The sequence below is a fragment of the Rana temporaria genome, chromosome 1 (assembly GCF_905171775.1).
Source record: "Rana temporaria chromosome 1, aRanTem1.1, whole genome shotgun sequence".
NCBI lineage: Eukaryota > Metazoa > Chordata > Amphibia > Anura > Ranidae > Rana > Rana temporaria.
Window position 1 is genome coordinate 49,507,129 of NC_053489.1, and position 12,480 is coordinate 49,519,608.

Sequence of the window (12,480 nt, forward strand, 5' to 3'; positions counted from 1 at the left end):
AAACTTGGCAACCCAAGCAAACGTGGGGAGAACATGGGAACCCAAGCAAACATGGAGAGAACATGGGAACCCAAGCAAACATGGGGAGAACATGGGAACCCAAGCAAACATGGGGAGAACATGGGAACCCAAGCAAACATGGGGAGAACATGGGAACCCAAGCAAACATGGGGAGAACATGGGAACCCACGCAAACATGGGGAGAACATGCAAAGCCAGGGGAAACCCACACAAACATGGGGAGAACATGCAAAGCCAGGGGAAACCCACACAAACATGGGGAGAACATGCAAAGCCAGGGGAATCCCACACAAACATGGGGAGAACATGCAAACCCAGAGAGAACCCACACAAACATAAGAACATGCAAACCCAGAGGGAACCCACACACATATGAGGAGAACATGCAAACCCCATACAGATGGTTTCCTGGTCGAGATTCAAACCAAGGATCCCAGTGCTGCAAAGCATTACGGCTAACCACTAAGCCAATGTACCACTCCACCAACCATCTACTAACATAGCCCACAGAGGACACCAGGAGAATATAGTCAAGGGATCTCATCCTCACTGACCTGCAAGTGACATTTGTGGCGGTGCTGGACAAATGACAGTGATCACAAGTTGGAAGTCTGTGTGCTCCAGCTTCTACGTTGTTACCATTGCTATTGGTATCAGAATGTATGGTGTACAGTGCACATGAACATGCAGGTTTACCATTTGTGAACACATTTCTGCATGCTCCTGAATTTGATCTCCATAACTGCAGGCACCATGGAGTAATTCATTCTCAATTATACATCAAAAGCACTTTCATTTTCAGCAGCTCAGCTACCCCTTGCAGTTGTGACTTGTGAGCCTGACAGTTTTCTAATTTATAATGTAAACACAAAAGAGGGGCATAGGAAGAGGGGGGAGGGTGCTAAGATTTGAATTGACTGATTTCAGTGCTTGTGTTGTGATCTTTGAGGACAAATTGCTCTACAGTAGCTGCAGAGATCAGTTGAAGTTTAGACCACAGAGGACACCAGGAGATGTAGTCAAGGGATCCCATCCTCACTGGCATTCAAGTGACATCTGTGGTGGTGCTGGACAAATGACAGTGATCACAAGATGAGAGTTGGTGGGTTCCAGCTTCTACGTTGTTACCATTGCTATCAGAATGTATAGTGTACAGAGCACATAAACATGCAGGTTTGCGTAACCATTCGTTAGCACATTTCTGCATGCTATTGAAATTGTGTTCACACGTAAACATCTTCCTTTAAAATTGCTTTCACTGACCTCTATAGCTGCAGGCACCATGAAGTCATTCATCCTCAATTCTACACCAAAATCACTTTAAGTTTCTGCAGCTCAGCTACCCCCTTGCAGTTGTGACTTGTCAGCCTGACAGTTTTCTAATATGTAATGTAAACACAAAGGAGGTGCACAGGAAGAATGGAGAGCGCAGATTGCTAAGATTTGAATTGATGGACTTCGATGCTTCTGTTGTGATCCTTGAGGACAAATTGCTCTACAGTACCTGCAGCTGCAGAGATCAGTTGAAGTTTATTTTTAAAACCCATTTTTTTGAATGCTTAGAATATGTAAATGTTTGAACGTCTATAGCTGTGCAACTGTTCTGAACAAAGTAAACAGGAGAGTTGCTTTAACGCTCCCCAGTAGAACGTACTTTCCTTTCCTTCACTCTTCTGCTGCCCCGTTAATCCATGGGCTTAAGGAACGGAAAACCTGCGTGAGCTCCAATTCACTCACAAGTCATTGCCACTGTGCGAAAGTGCTGGGCCCAGCGTTGTCACATGTTTCTCCATGCACACGTATTTCTCTTTGTTGGGGTGGCTGAACTGATTAGAGGGGGAAAAAAGGGAAATTAGTTTGTGTAGGCTTTATATGGGTGCTAATAAACCAAGGACTGTATCAAACCACTTTTTTTTAGCTATTAAGTAAGGGAAAGTTCTGGACAGCCGCATTCCAAAAAATGCCTTTATTGTAAAAACATTTAAAAAATACAAGCCACAGCAGAGTACAGGACAAAAATCAGATGCGTTTCAAACTTTCAACAGTGCTTTATTATAGCTATGATTAAGCACTGTTGAAAGTGAAACGCGTCAGTTGCCCAGCTATAGACGTTCAAACATTTACATCTTCTAAGCATACAATAAAGGCATTTTTTTGGAGTGTGGCTGTCCAGAACTTTCCCTTAATTGCTATATGCTTAGCCTGCACCTGTTGCTTCTATCCTGAGGAGAGTTTCATTTCCACATACCCAACTGGAGCGGTACTTCCTTCCCCATTTTTTTTTTAGCTCATTGAATAAATCATCACTTATGACAGTATCATAGTCTTCCATGGTGTGGTGAAAATAAAAGACTTCAATCTGATCTTTTAATTGTGTTGCCGTTTGGAACTTATCGACTACAAATATATATAGATATCCTTATTTTTTTGGGGGGGATTGTGCTTTGCTAGGGGTTGCTATTTCTTAGGAAGAATTGTGATTCTGCGTCTTCAAAGTGACTTGGATGATGATTCATTCAGAACACATAGTGTCTGTAAGCTGTTCCCATAAGGTAGAGGCTATCGGTGCAGAAATGTTTCCTGGGTCAGAGGTTATCTCATGCAGCTGTCATCTATTTAGCGCTGTGACATGGAGAAGATAACTGACAGTGTGATAATCTATATGTGGACATTGTTTCTCCCCAAATAAGGAGGGAAGCTGGAAAGACTTGGACCCAGGGGGCAGAGGGACGGCAGGTAGCATGCTATATCTTCCCTTGAGGATTATATCAAACTCATGTAATACCACAGAAATGGAAGAACAGTGCTTGCTGTATTGATGGTTTACCGTTTAAGTAGGGGTCCTTGTTGGAACTAGGAGGTCTGTTCAAATTATACTTTCTGACCAAAAGTTATGAACACCTGACCATCCCCAGGACTCAATTGCTAAAAGCATGTGGGCACCCTCCACATTATTGATTTCAAGTGTTTTCAGTGATGGGTACTGAGACACCAACATCCCTTAAATCACAGGTGTCAAACACAAGGCCCGTGGCATAGGTGTGTGCAAGGGGTGTGCCAGGTGTGCCTGGGCACACCCTAATCCTGGAGTTGGTAAGCCGTCAATCGCGGGCAGGTGACAGGTAAGCAACGATCCTTACGTGCGGACCCCCAGAACCTGGACAGGATAGGCAGCAGGGGTAGAAATTAGTGGAACCGATCTGTATTTCCTTCTGCAGCAGCAAAAACTAGGCTTCTCCTCCTCTCCCTCTCGCCGACATTCAGCTGCCACAAGAGGAAAATACAGGGGATCGGTACCAATATATGCCACCCTATATATGTCCCCGTTCCTCTTCTTTCTGCTGCCCAGATCCCCCTGTGTGCTCCCCTGCCCCCCCCCCCCCATTGTTTTAGGATGATTAATGGGGAAGAGGCCGGTTAATGTCACAAATGCATATGTGTTGGAACTTTGAAGTGCGCACCCTAATGCAATAGGCTGCGCACACCCATGCCCCATAGGCTGAATGCAGGCCATTTCATGTGGCCCTCGCACCTCTGCTGCAGGAGAGCTCCAGCCCTCCTCTGGTCCTCCTCCAGACCCCTACTTTCTGTTTTCAAGCAATGCATCCAGCTTCTTCCCAGCAGCAGCATAAGGAAAATGGGGGTACACTGATGTAAGGAGGAGATGGTGGGGTGGCTCTTGACATCTAATGTAAGGGGAGGGGATGCGCTGGACATCTAATCTTACAGATACAACCGGCCCTTTTGAGGGCAATCATAATGCTGATGCGGCCCACGATAAAATGAAGTTTGACACCCCTGTCTTAAATTACAGAGAGAGAGGTGCACCTATAAAGTCTCATACATGTTTGGTTTTCTATTCCAGTGAAGAATACTGTTAATGCTACAGCTTACTAAGACATCATAGATATACAATAATGTGCTTCCAACCTTTGTCGTAACAGTTTGGGGAAGGCCCTTTTCTGCTCCAGCATGGCTTAGCCCCTGAGTCGAGTCTATGAAGACAATGTTTGACCAGTTTGTCACAAGGGACTTGGTGGCCTGCATAGGGCCATGACCTCAACCCCAACTAAACACCACATCCATAAAGACCATGTTTGACCACACTGTCATGGAGGCACTTGAGTGGCCTGCACAGAACCCCTACCTCAAGCCTGCTAAACCCCTTTGGAATGTTTGCAAGCTAGATCTTCTCATCTAACATCAGTAACTTTCTTGATGGGCTGTATGCTGTAAAAGTCTTCCTGCTGGAGATGTCTGTGCAGCCAATTATGAGTTGTACTCTTTTTCTTACTGTCGGGGCTTTCACATTGGAGACACAGCAGCGGCTGTTTAGGGTCGGTTTTCAGGCGCTATTTTTAGCGCAGTATCGCCTGCAAACCGCTCCAGTGTGAAAGGGGTCTTACAGAGAATACTGGGAATTCTCAAATAAGGGACCTGATTAAATAGTCCACTGCGAGAGGTAATTTTAGCATATGATACTTCTTTCCATCAAGTGATATTTCATGTCTCTACCTGCCACTGGAAACTTAAAGTGGAGGTCCAGCCTCCCCACAAAAAATTAAGTCAGCAGCTATAAATACTGCAGCTTAAAATATATGGACACTTACCTGTCCAGAGAGCCCGCCATGTCGGCACCCCCAGATCTTCGGATCGGGTGCAGCCGCCGCCATCCCTGTTAAGGGAGCCCGGCAGTGAAGCCTTTCGGCTCCAGAGCCGGTTCCCTACTGCGCGAAGTGCCGCTGCACTTTCTTATTGGTCGGCGAAGGCAGGAGGAGGGGGCTGAACTTCAGAGAGGCCGGGCCGTGGCCCGGTCTCCCAGATGTGGGGAACGGTACTTTTCAAAAACAGGTACCCGTTCCTCCTCCCCCTGAAAGGTACCAAATGTGGCGCCAGAGGGGCGAAGGAGACGGATAAGCGGAAGTTCCACTTTTGAGTGGAACTCCGCTTTAAGCCTGCAATACATGGGTTGAAATTCGTCTGGTTCAGCAGAAATACTTCCTTTCTAGGCCAACACTGCTTTCCCATAGATTTAGGAAAGTTAGAATCCGGTGTCACCCTAGGACAGGAAATGTGCTATTGGTAGGATTTTTTTTTTCTAATGCAGCCACTACATTTAGTTACTGGTAGTCAACATAGTACATTTTTGTTCTTGGGTAATATATACATTGTAAGGTAAGTCCTTTTACATGTATCGGGGGCAGGGATATTTGAATCGATTGAAAACGTTCTGATCCCCTGTGTCATGTGTGCGCTCTACTACGCCTGAGAGGCTAATAAATCTATAACTTTCTTTGAAAAACGAATAAACAGTTTTTGAGAAGGGCATTAAAATTGCAGCAAAAGAAGCCCCACCTGTATGTGCCCTCAAAAGTTTACCCTGAAAGATGTAATGTACAATTATCTCTCTGATTGAATGTCGTGGTAATTCATGTTTTTGAATGGATTTTTGCCAGGTATGTGGGACCCACAGCCAACTCGGGTGATGCAAAAGAGAACAGTCTGTCATTTATCTGTCTATCAGAATAGCTGGGTCTATGTAGGGTCTCCTTCACCATGGGTGGCCAAACATCTCACTGATCTCTGATCTGAGATGCCGACTAGAGAGTGATGTGTACAATGTAGGATGACATTTGTAGGTCAGGCTGCATATATATATAGTGGCTAACAGGATGGATAAGTGGAGAGCATTCCTACCTTCCTGCCTTGCTCCCTCCATGGAGTCTGTATCTTCTTCTTCAATGGATTTGCTTGCAGTGCTCCAGTTTTTCCTCCCACAATCCCAAAGCTTTCATAGAACTCTCCTTTCAAGATTACTTTCTGCCCCGAGCTACATGACCAACCTTGTCTCCGAATATCACCCAAACCATCCTCTCCGCTCCTCTCAAGCTCCCTTTTCTCCTTCTCCCATGCTCGTCTTCAGGACTTCTCCAGAGTCTCTCCCATCCTCTGGAACTCGCTACTACAATCTGTCTGGCTATCTCCTTCTCTGGCTGCCTTTAGGCGATCCCTGAAAACGTATCTCTAGACATGTGCACTGCCGAAAAAAATTTGTTTGTTTTTCATTTCATTTGTTTGTTTTTTTCGATTTTTGGGTCATGATCGAAATTCGTAAATTCTGAAAATGAAAAAAATGTGTAAATCTGAAAATTCGTAAATTTGACAATTCTGAAATCCGGAAATTTAAAAATTCGAAAATTCGGGAATCCAAAAATAAGAAAGAAAATTAGAACGAAAATTGTAAATACTGTATTTATTGGCGTATAACACTCACTTTTTTACTCTGAAAATAGAGGGTAAACTGTGCCTGCGTGTTATACGCAGGGGGCTATGGAAAGTTTTTTTCCTGAAACTTCCCTTTTAAAGTTGGGGTGCGTGTTATACACCTGTGTGTGTTATACGCCGATAAATACGGTAATAACTAACTATTAAATTATAGGTATTGGAATTTCCTTTTAAATTTGTCTGTTAGTCAACGTAACAAATACAAATTTATTTGAAGGTAAGAATTATCCAAAATAATGAATGCCGCATCTAAACAAATAGAATGAATTAAGAATAATAATAAAACGTTTTTATGATTATTGTTATTTATTATTATTCATTTGTTTAGATGCGGCATTCGTTATTTTGGATAAATCGTCACTTTGGATAAATTTGTATTAGTCGCATACTTTTACAGCCAAATTTGAAAAGACATTTTAATACCTATAATTTAATAATAATAGTTAAGTAGTTATTAGTTGGTTATTTCAGATTTTCGTTATTTTCGGGTTTTTGTTCTTTTGAATTTTCGTCCTTATTTTCGGATTTTAGAATTTCTGAATTTTTTAATATTCAGCTTTACGAATATTTTTTTACGAATATTCAGAAAATTTTGTTAAACAGGTTTTCTGTCGAAATTCGTTAAACGAATTCGGAACGAAACGAATTGCACATGTTTGCTCATCTCTTCAGGGAAGATTATCACACCTCCAACCAACTGAAATGTTATCACTTCTATAAGCTCATCCCCCACAGTTATAACCTTTTGAGACACTTGTCCCACTCTATTAGATTGTACGCTTTTATGAGCAGGGCCCTCTTAACCTTCTTGCATTTTATTGTATTGTAAGGCTCCATGCACACTGGAAGCTAAAAAAAAGCTATAAAAAACGCCAGTAGCTTTGCATGGAGCCTTTCAACGTTTTTAGTGTTTTTGCAATGGCGTTTATTAGCATTTTTCAGTATAGCTTTTTTTTTTCCAATGGGTAAAAAAAACGCTGGGAGCTGCGTTTATTAGGGTTTATCGACGTTTTGCGGCACTTTGAACGCAAATTTCTGGCGTTCAGAAAAAAAAAAACATAAACTCCACTGCTCATTAACACTAAAAAAACTTCCATGGACACATAGGCTAGCATAGAGTGCAGTTTATTGGCTCTAAAAAAAAAAGCCAAAACGTCAATAAACTGCAGTTTATCAGCTTCAGTGTGCATGGAGCCTAACAGTGTTGTCTCCCTTTATATTGTAAAGTGCTGCACAAACTGTTGGCGTTGTATAAATCCTGTATAATATTAATAAGCTGTCGTGGCAATGCAGTGGCTTTAATGCTTTTGAGCTACTAATTTGTACCAGGAAGGCGGTTTCCAGGAAACTGACTCAAACTTTTGAGGTCATGATGTCAGTAGAGAAGGCAGATAACTTTTTTTTTTTTTTTTTATAGGTCACCAATATAACTTGCAATCAAGCAGTGGCGGCTGGTGCTCAACATTTTTGGGGGGCGCAAACAAATGAAAAAAAGAAATCAAACGCAGCCGCTGTGCCCATCAAACGCAGCCGCTGTGCCCATCAAACGCAGCCGCTGTGCCCATCAAACGCAGCCGCTGTGCCCATCAAACGCAGCCGCTGTGCCCATCAAACGCAGCCGCTGTGCCCATCAAACGCAGCCGCTGTGCCCATCAAACGCAGCCGCTGTGCCCATCAAACGCAGCCGCTGTGCCCATCAAACGCCGCCAGTTTGCCCCCTCAAAAACCGCCAGTTTGCCCCCTCAAAAACCGCCAGTTTGTCCCGTAAAATGCTGCCAGATTGCCCCCCTCAAATACCACCTGATTGGCCCCCCCCCCGTCCGGCACTTACCTTTTTGGGGTCAGCCATCCTCCCTTCACGAACCCTTGATGTCTTCTCCACCCCCCAATGTCGTTTCAGCCAATCAGGTTACCGGTAACCAGACCCGGTGAATCTGATTGGCCAAGACGCGTGTCAACGTTAACCAGGGAACTCACACCCTGTGCGTCCCCTGGTTAACTATTTGGAAGCCGATTACAGCCCATCAGAGCCGCTGGCTCTGATAGACACTTCCAAATACCAACCAACTGCTGTTATTCAGATGGCCAGCGCTCACCAGGGGGCCGGCCATCTGAATAGTGGGCGGCAGCGGCGCCGGCGACAATACATAGATTCATGCAATGTATTGTTGACTTCAGTGACAGTGCAGGAGAGAGAGGGTCGGCGCTCCTGCGCCCTCTATGGACGCACCGCCACTGCAATCAAGAGGTCTAGAACTGAATAATCTTTTGAAAGTAGTAAAAGCAAGAAACGATTGGTTAAAAAAAAAGAACAATCTGGCAACATTGATGAAGGCAATTCTTTCCATGTGTGGTGAGATTAGTGGGACAATCTTAAGGCGGGTTATTGTTATTTTTTTCGTACAAACCTTTGTTTGGTTGCATGAAAAAAAAAAAAAAACTGTCAGCTCCGGTCGAAGTATTTTTTTAATCAGCCGTTGTCTCCCGGGATTGGACTTGTGTACGGGGCTTTACAGTAGTCGTAAAGGGTAGCCATGATCACATCTACAATGGAGGCGGCTATTATCAACCTTCCAACTGTCCAAAGGTTTCTTTCATTGAAAGAGATCACATTAGGGAAATAAGTGTAATGTTTTGGAGCCACGCAGGGCCCCTTCGTCGGGCATGTGATGAACATCATTGGTTGTTGGACACTGGTGGCTGGAAGGCTGTAATTATGTACAAGAAAAACCTGTGGCTTTATGTAAATAAAAGGCAGGTGATTCACCCGCTGACTTGTAGCACTGTAGTACAGTTTTTGGGCAATTTTAAGGCATTTTGTCAAGGTACTCCTGTAGAAACCTGAAGGCACCCCAGGGTGCCAGAGCACCCTTATTGAAAAAGGCTTCTCTAAAGCATAACCAATTTGTTTTGCTTTTATTTTAAGAAACAACTTTTATTACTCCTTGTGACATGATCAGTAGACTTGTAAAAGTTTTGGAGGGAGAGCTGCTGGGATCTGTCTCTATCAATTTGAGGACACACCCAGAACTACATCTCGCAAGAGCTCTTTCTCTACAGTCTACACAGTGTATAGGCAGGCTCTTGGTAGTCAAGGCAGTAGCCTTGTTTTTCTGGGACTGGACTCAATGTACCGTATTTATTGGGGTATAGCGCACTCCCACGTATAGCGCGCATCCCTAAAGTTGCAGCGGATTCCTGTGGAAAAAAGTTTTTTTGTACTTACAGTTTTGGTGTCTTGTGCGGCGGCCTCGTCGGGTCCGACGTCCGTCTGCGGCTTCAGGTGTCCTCTTCGTCGGGTCCGGCGTCCTTCTGCGGCGTCCTCGCGTCCTCCCCGCTTGTTTCCCGCGCCGAGTTTGAATACTGCGCCGACATATACAGAGCGCAGTACACTCGTGTATTGTCGGGCAGGCTCGGCAAAACTCTCGCGCTGATGTCCTGTACGTCCAGGACGTGAGCGCGGAAGGAGCCGAGACTGCCTGACTATACCCGAGTGTACTGCGCTCGGTATATGTCGGCGCAGTATTCAAACTCGGCGCGGGTATCGGCCTATACCGCGCACCCACGATTTTGCCCTGATTTTCAGGGCAAAAAAGTGCGCGGTATACGCCGATAAATACGGTATACATAAGGGATGGTACAGTAAGGAGAGTTCTATTATCCAGAAGACACAGTTGACATGTCTGGTTTGGATTTCAGTGCTGCAAAGGCTTTTGTTGACAGATCAAACATTGGGATTTTTTTTTGTACTTGCATTTTTAAAGGGATAAAATGTGGAAGAATGTGCATGTTTTTTTCCCAGACATACACTTTAGAGGAAGTCAACCCTGATGGGTTTTACTTCCTCTTTATTCCCTTTATTCCCCTGCAAAGTAAAACCATAATGGGTTAGTATGCATTGCACTTACCTGTAAACGAAGCCTGCGATGTCCCCACTGGTGGCCGTGTCCATCTTCACTCCTCTTCCTTCCGGAGCCATGGGCTCCAACTCTGTGACTGGCCGACGTTGCGTGACGTCACTCCCGCGCATTACGGGCGCAGGCCCTATAGAAATGGCATGATCGTGCCCTTTCTTTAGTGCACATGCGCCAATGATGTTGGCACAAGCGTATATGGTAAATATCTCCTAAACCATGCACATTTAGGAGATATTTCCAGTACCTTATTATAGGCTTACCTGTAGGGAAAAGTGGCGTGTAAGGGTTTACAACCACTTTAAGAACAGCAGTCCTTGTGTGTGCACACCTGATTGTTCCGAATACAGCACAAAACATTTAAATGAGAACCTGTCCTGTTTAGATCCTTTGCACTGCCTTCAGCCAAATAGCCAGTGACCGGAAGGTCTTGGACCATCTCTTATAAGGCCCCGTACAGAAGCCCTTACCCTTCTAGATCCCCCACACCTTAGATTACATGTTATTGATATACATTAACATGTAGGTATTTGGAAACCTTCTCTCCAGTTATCATCGCACATTTCTCACATTTTCCGGGAACTGGCACCACTCTAATTAAATAGGATTTCCAGTGAATGGAAAGGGAGATATCAGACGTGACGCATGGGAACCGAAGCAGCACACATCCAACCATCTGGAAGATTGCAGATTATGTTACAGAATCACATCTGTAGTAGCTGGGATAGGCGAGAGCAGACAGCAGTGTTCTTTTCAGAAGAAAAGTTTATTGTTTTCTATGTTTGACGCAGGACAGCCATGAGTGGCTTTAGTCTGGAAGGCTTCTTTCACTCAGAGGAGGCTTCTGCTGTCAATGCATAGTGGAAATATTTGGGGCAATTTCTATCTCTGATTCACCTTCAGCCATCTTATGATTGCAAAAAAACACTAAACAAGGGTTCATGCACCCTACAGCTTCTAAACTTGAGTTTAGGAGCTTTTGGAGTTTTTTTTTTTACCAAAGCTCCTAAACTCAACTACATAAAAGTCTTATGCCGCGTATGCACGTTCATTTTTCGGGTTGTAAAAAACAATGTTTTTCAGGCTCTAGAAAAAAACGTTTTTTTCAACTTGATCATTAAAACGGCCTTGCCTACACACGACCGTGACAAAAAATGCTCTAGCAATGCGTGGTGATGTACAACACGTACGGCGGCACTATAAAGGGGAAGTTCCATTCGGATGATGTCACCCTTGGGGCTGCTTTAGCTGATTTTGTGTTAGTAAAAGACGATTCGCGCTTTTCTGTCTACTCCATTACGAAAGGTAGTTTTACCAGAACGAGAGCTCCCGTCTCATAACTTGCTTCTGAGCATGCGCAGATTTTTCACATCGTTACAGCCCACACACACGACCATTTTTTACAACTCGAAAAACTTTGTTAAAAATTAGAGCATGTTCGAAAAAAAATTTGCCCGTTTTTCAGAACCCGAAAAATGTTCTGAAGCCCACACACGATCGTTTTTAATGACATTAAGGCTGCATTCACACCTGAGCGTTTTGTCGCCTGAAGCGCGACGCTCAAATACGCTAGCGGGGAAAAAATACATTATACCCTATGGAGATGGTTCACATCTGCATGCCGATACGCCTGACGCCGAACGACTGAAGCTCAAACAAGTTCTGGACCCTTTTTTGTCGCACGTATCGGGCGGTTTGGGCGTATTTGAGCGTTTCCATTTCCCATAGAAAGTAATGGAAACGCTCGATTCAAGCGACTAGCGCGACAACGAGCGTTTGCTATGGGCGTTTCGTCGCTTTAATCAATAGAACTTGTCACCCAGGCAGAAGATTAAAAAAATCTACCAACATAGCAACAAGTGATGAAAAGATGATAATTTTTCCTATTGGCTAAAATAAAAAACGTCGAAGTACAAAAACGTCGGACAACGCTGTATGCAAACGCGCAAATAAGCATGAATACGCGCAACAAAACGCTGGAAAAAAAAACGCCGAAAAAAACGACCAAACGACCGACACTCAGGTGTGAATGCAGCCTAAAAAAACTAAATTTTTTACAACCTGAAAAATGATCGGGTGTACGCGGCATTCGTGTCCATGCACACCTATAGGCTTTTACAACAGTTTAGAAGCTGTTGCGGTTAGGGGACCTCCCTCTCCTGACCGAGGAGAAAATCACATTCAGGATAAGAGGCTGCAAGAAGCGACAAAATCGTGGTGTGATTTCATTTTGCACTTTCCCGCAGCCGGCGGTCAACCT

The 12,480-nt window shown here is 44.2% G+C and overlaps 1 protein-coding gene across 4 annotated transcripts in view; it reads left to right on the forward strand.

The window, feature by feature from the left end:
• Positions 1-12,480, forward strand: part of NEDD4L (NEDD4 like E3 ubiquitin protein ligase) — a 615,111-nt gene that overhangs the window by 328,185 nt on the left and 274,446 nt on the right. The gene's annotated exons all lie outside the window — the stretch shown is intronic.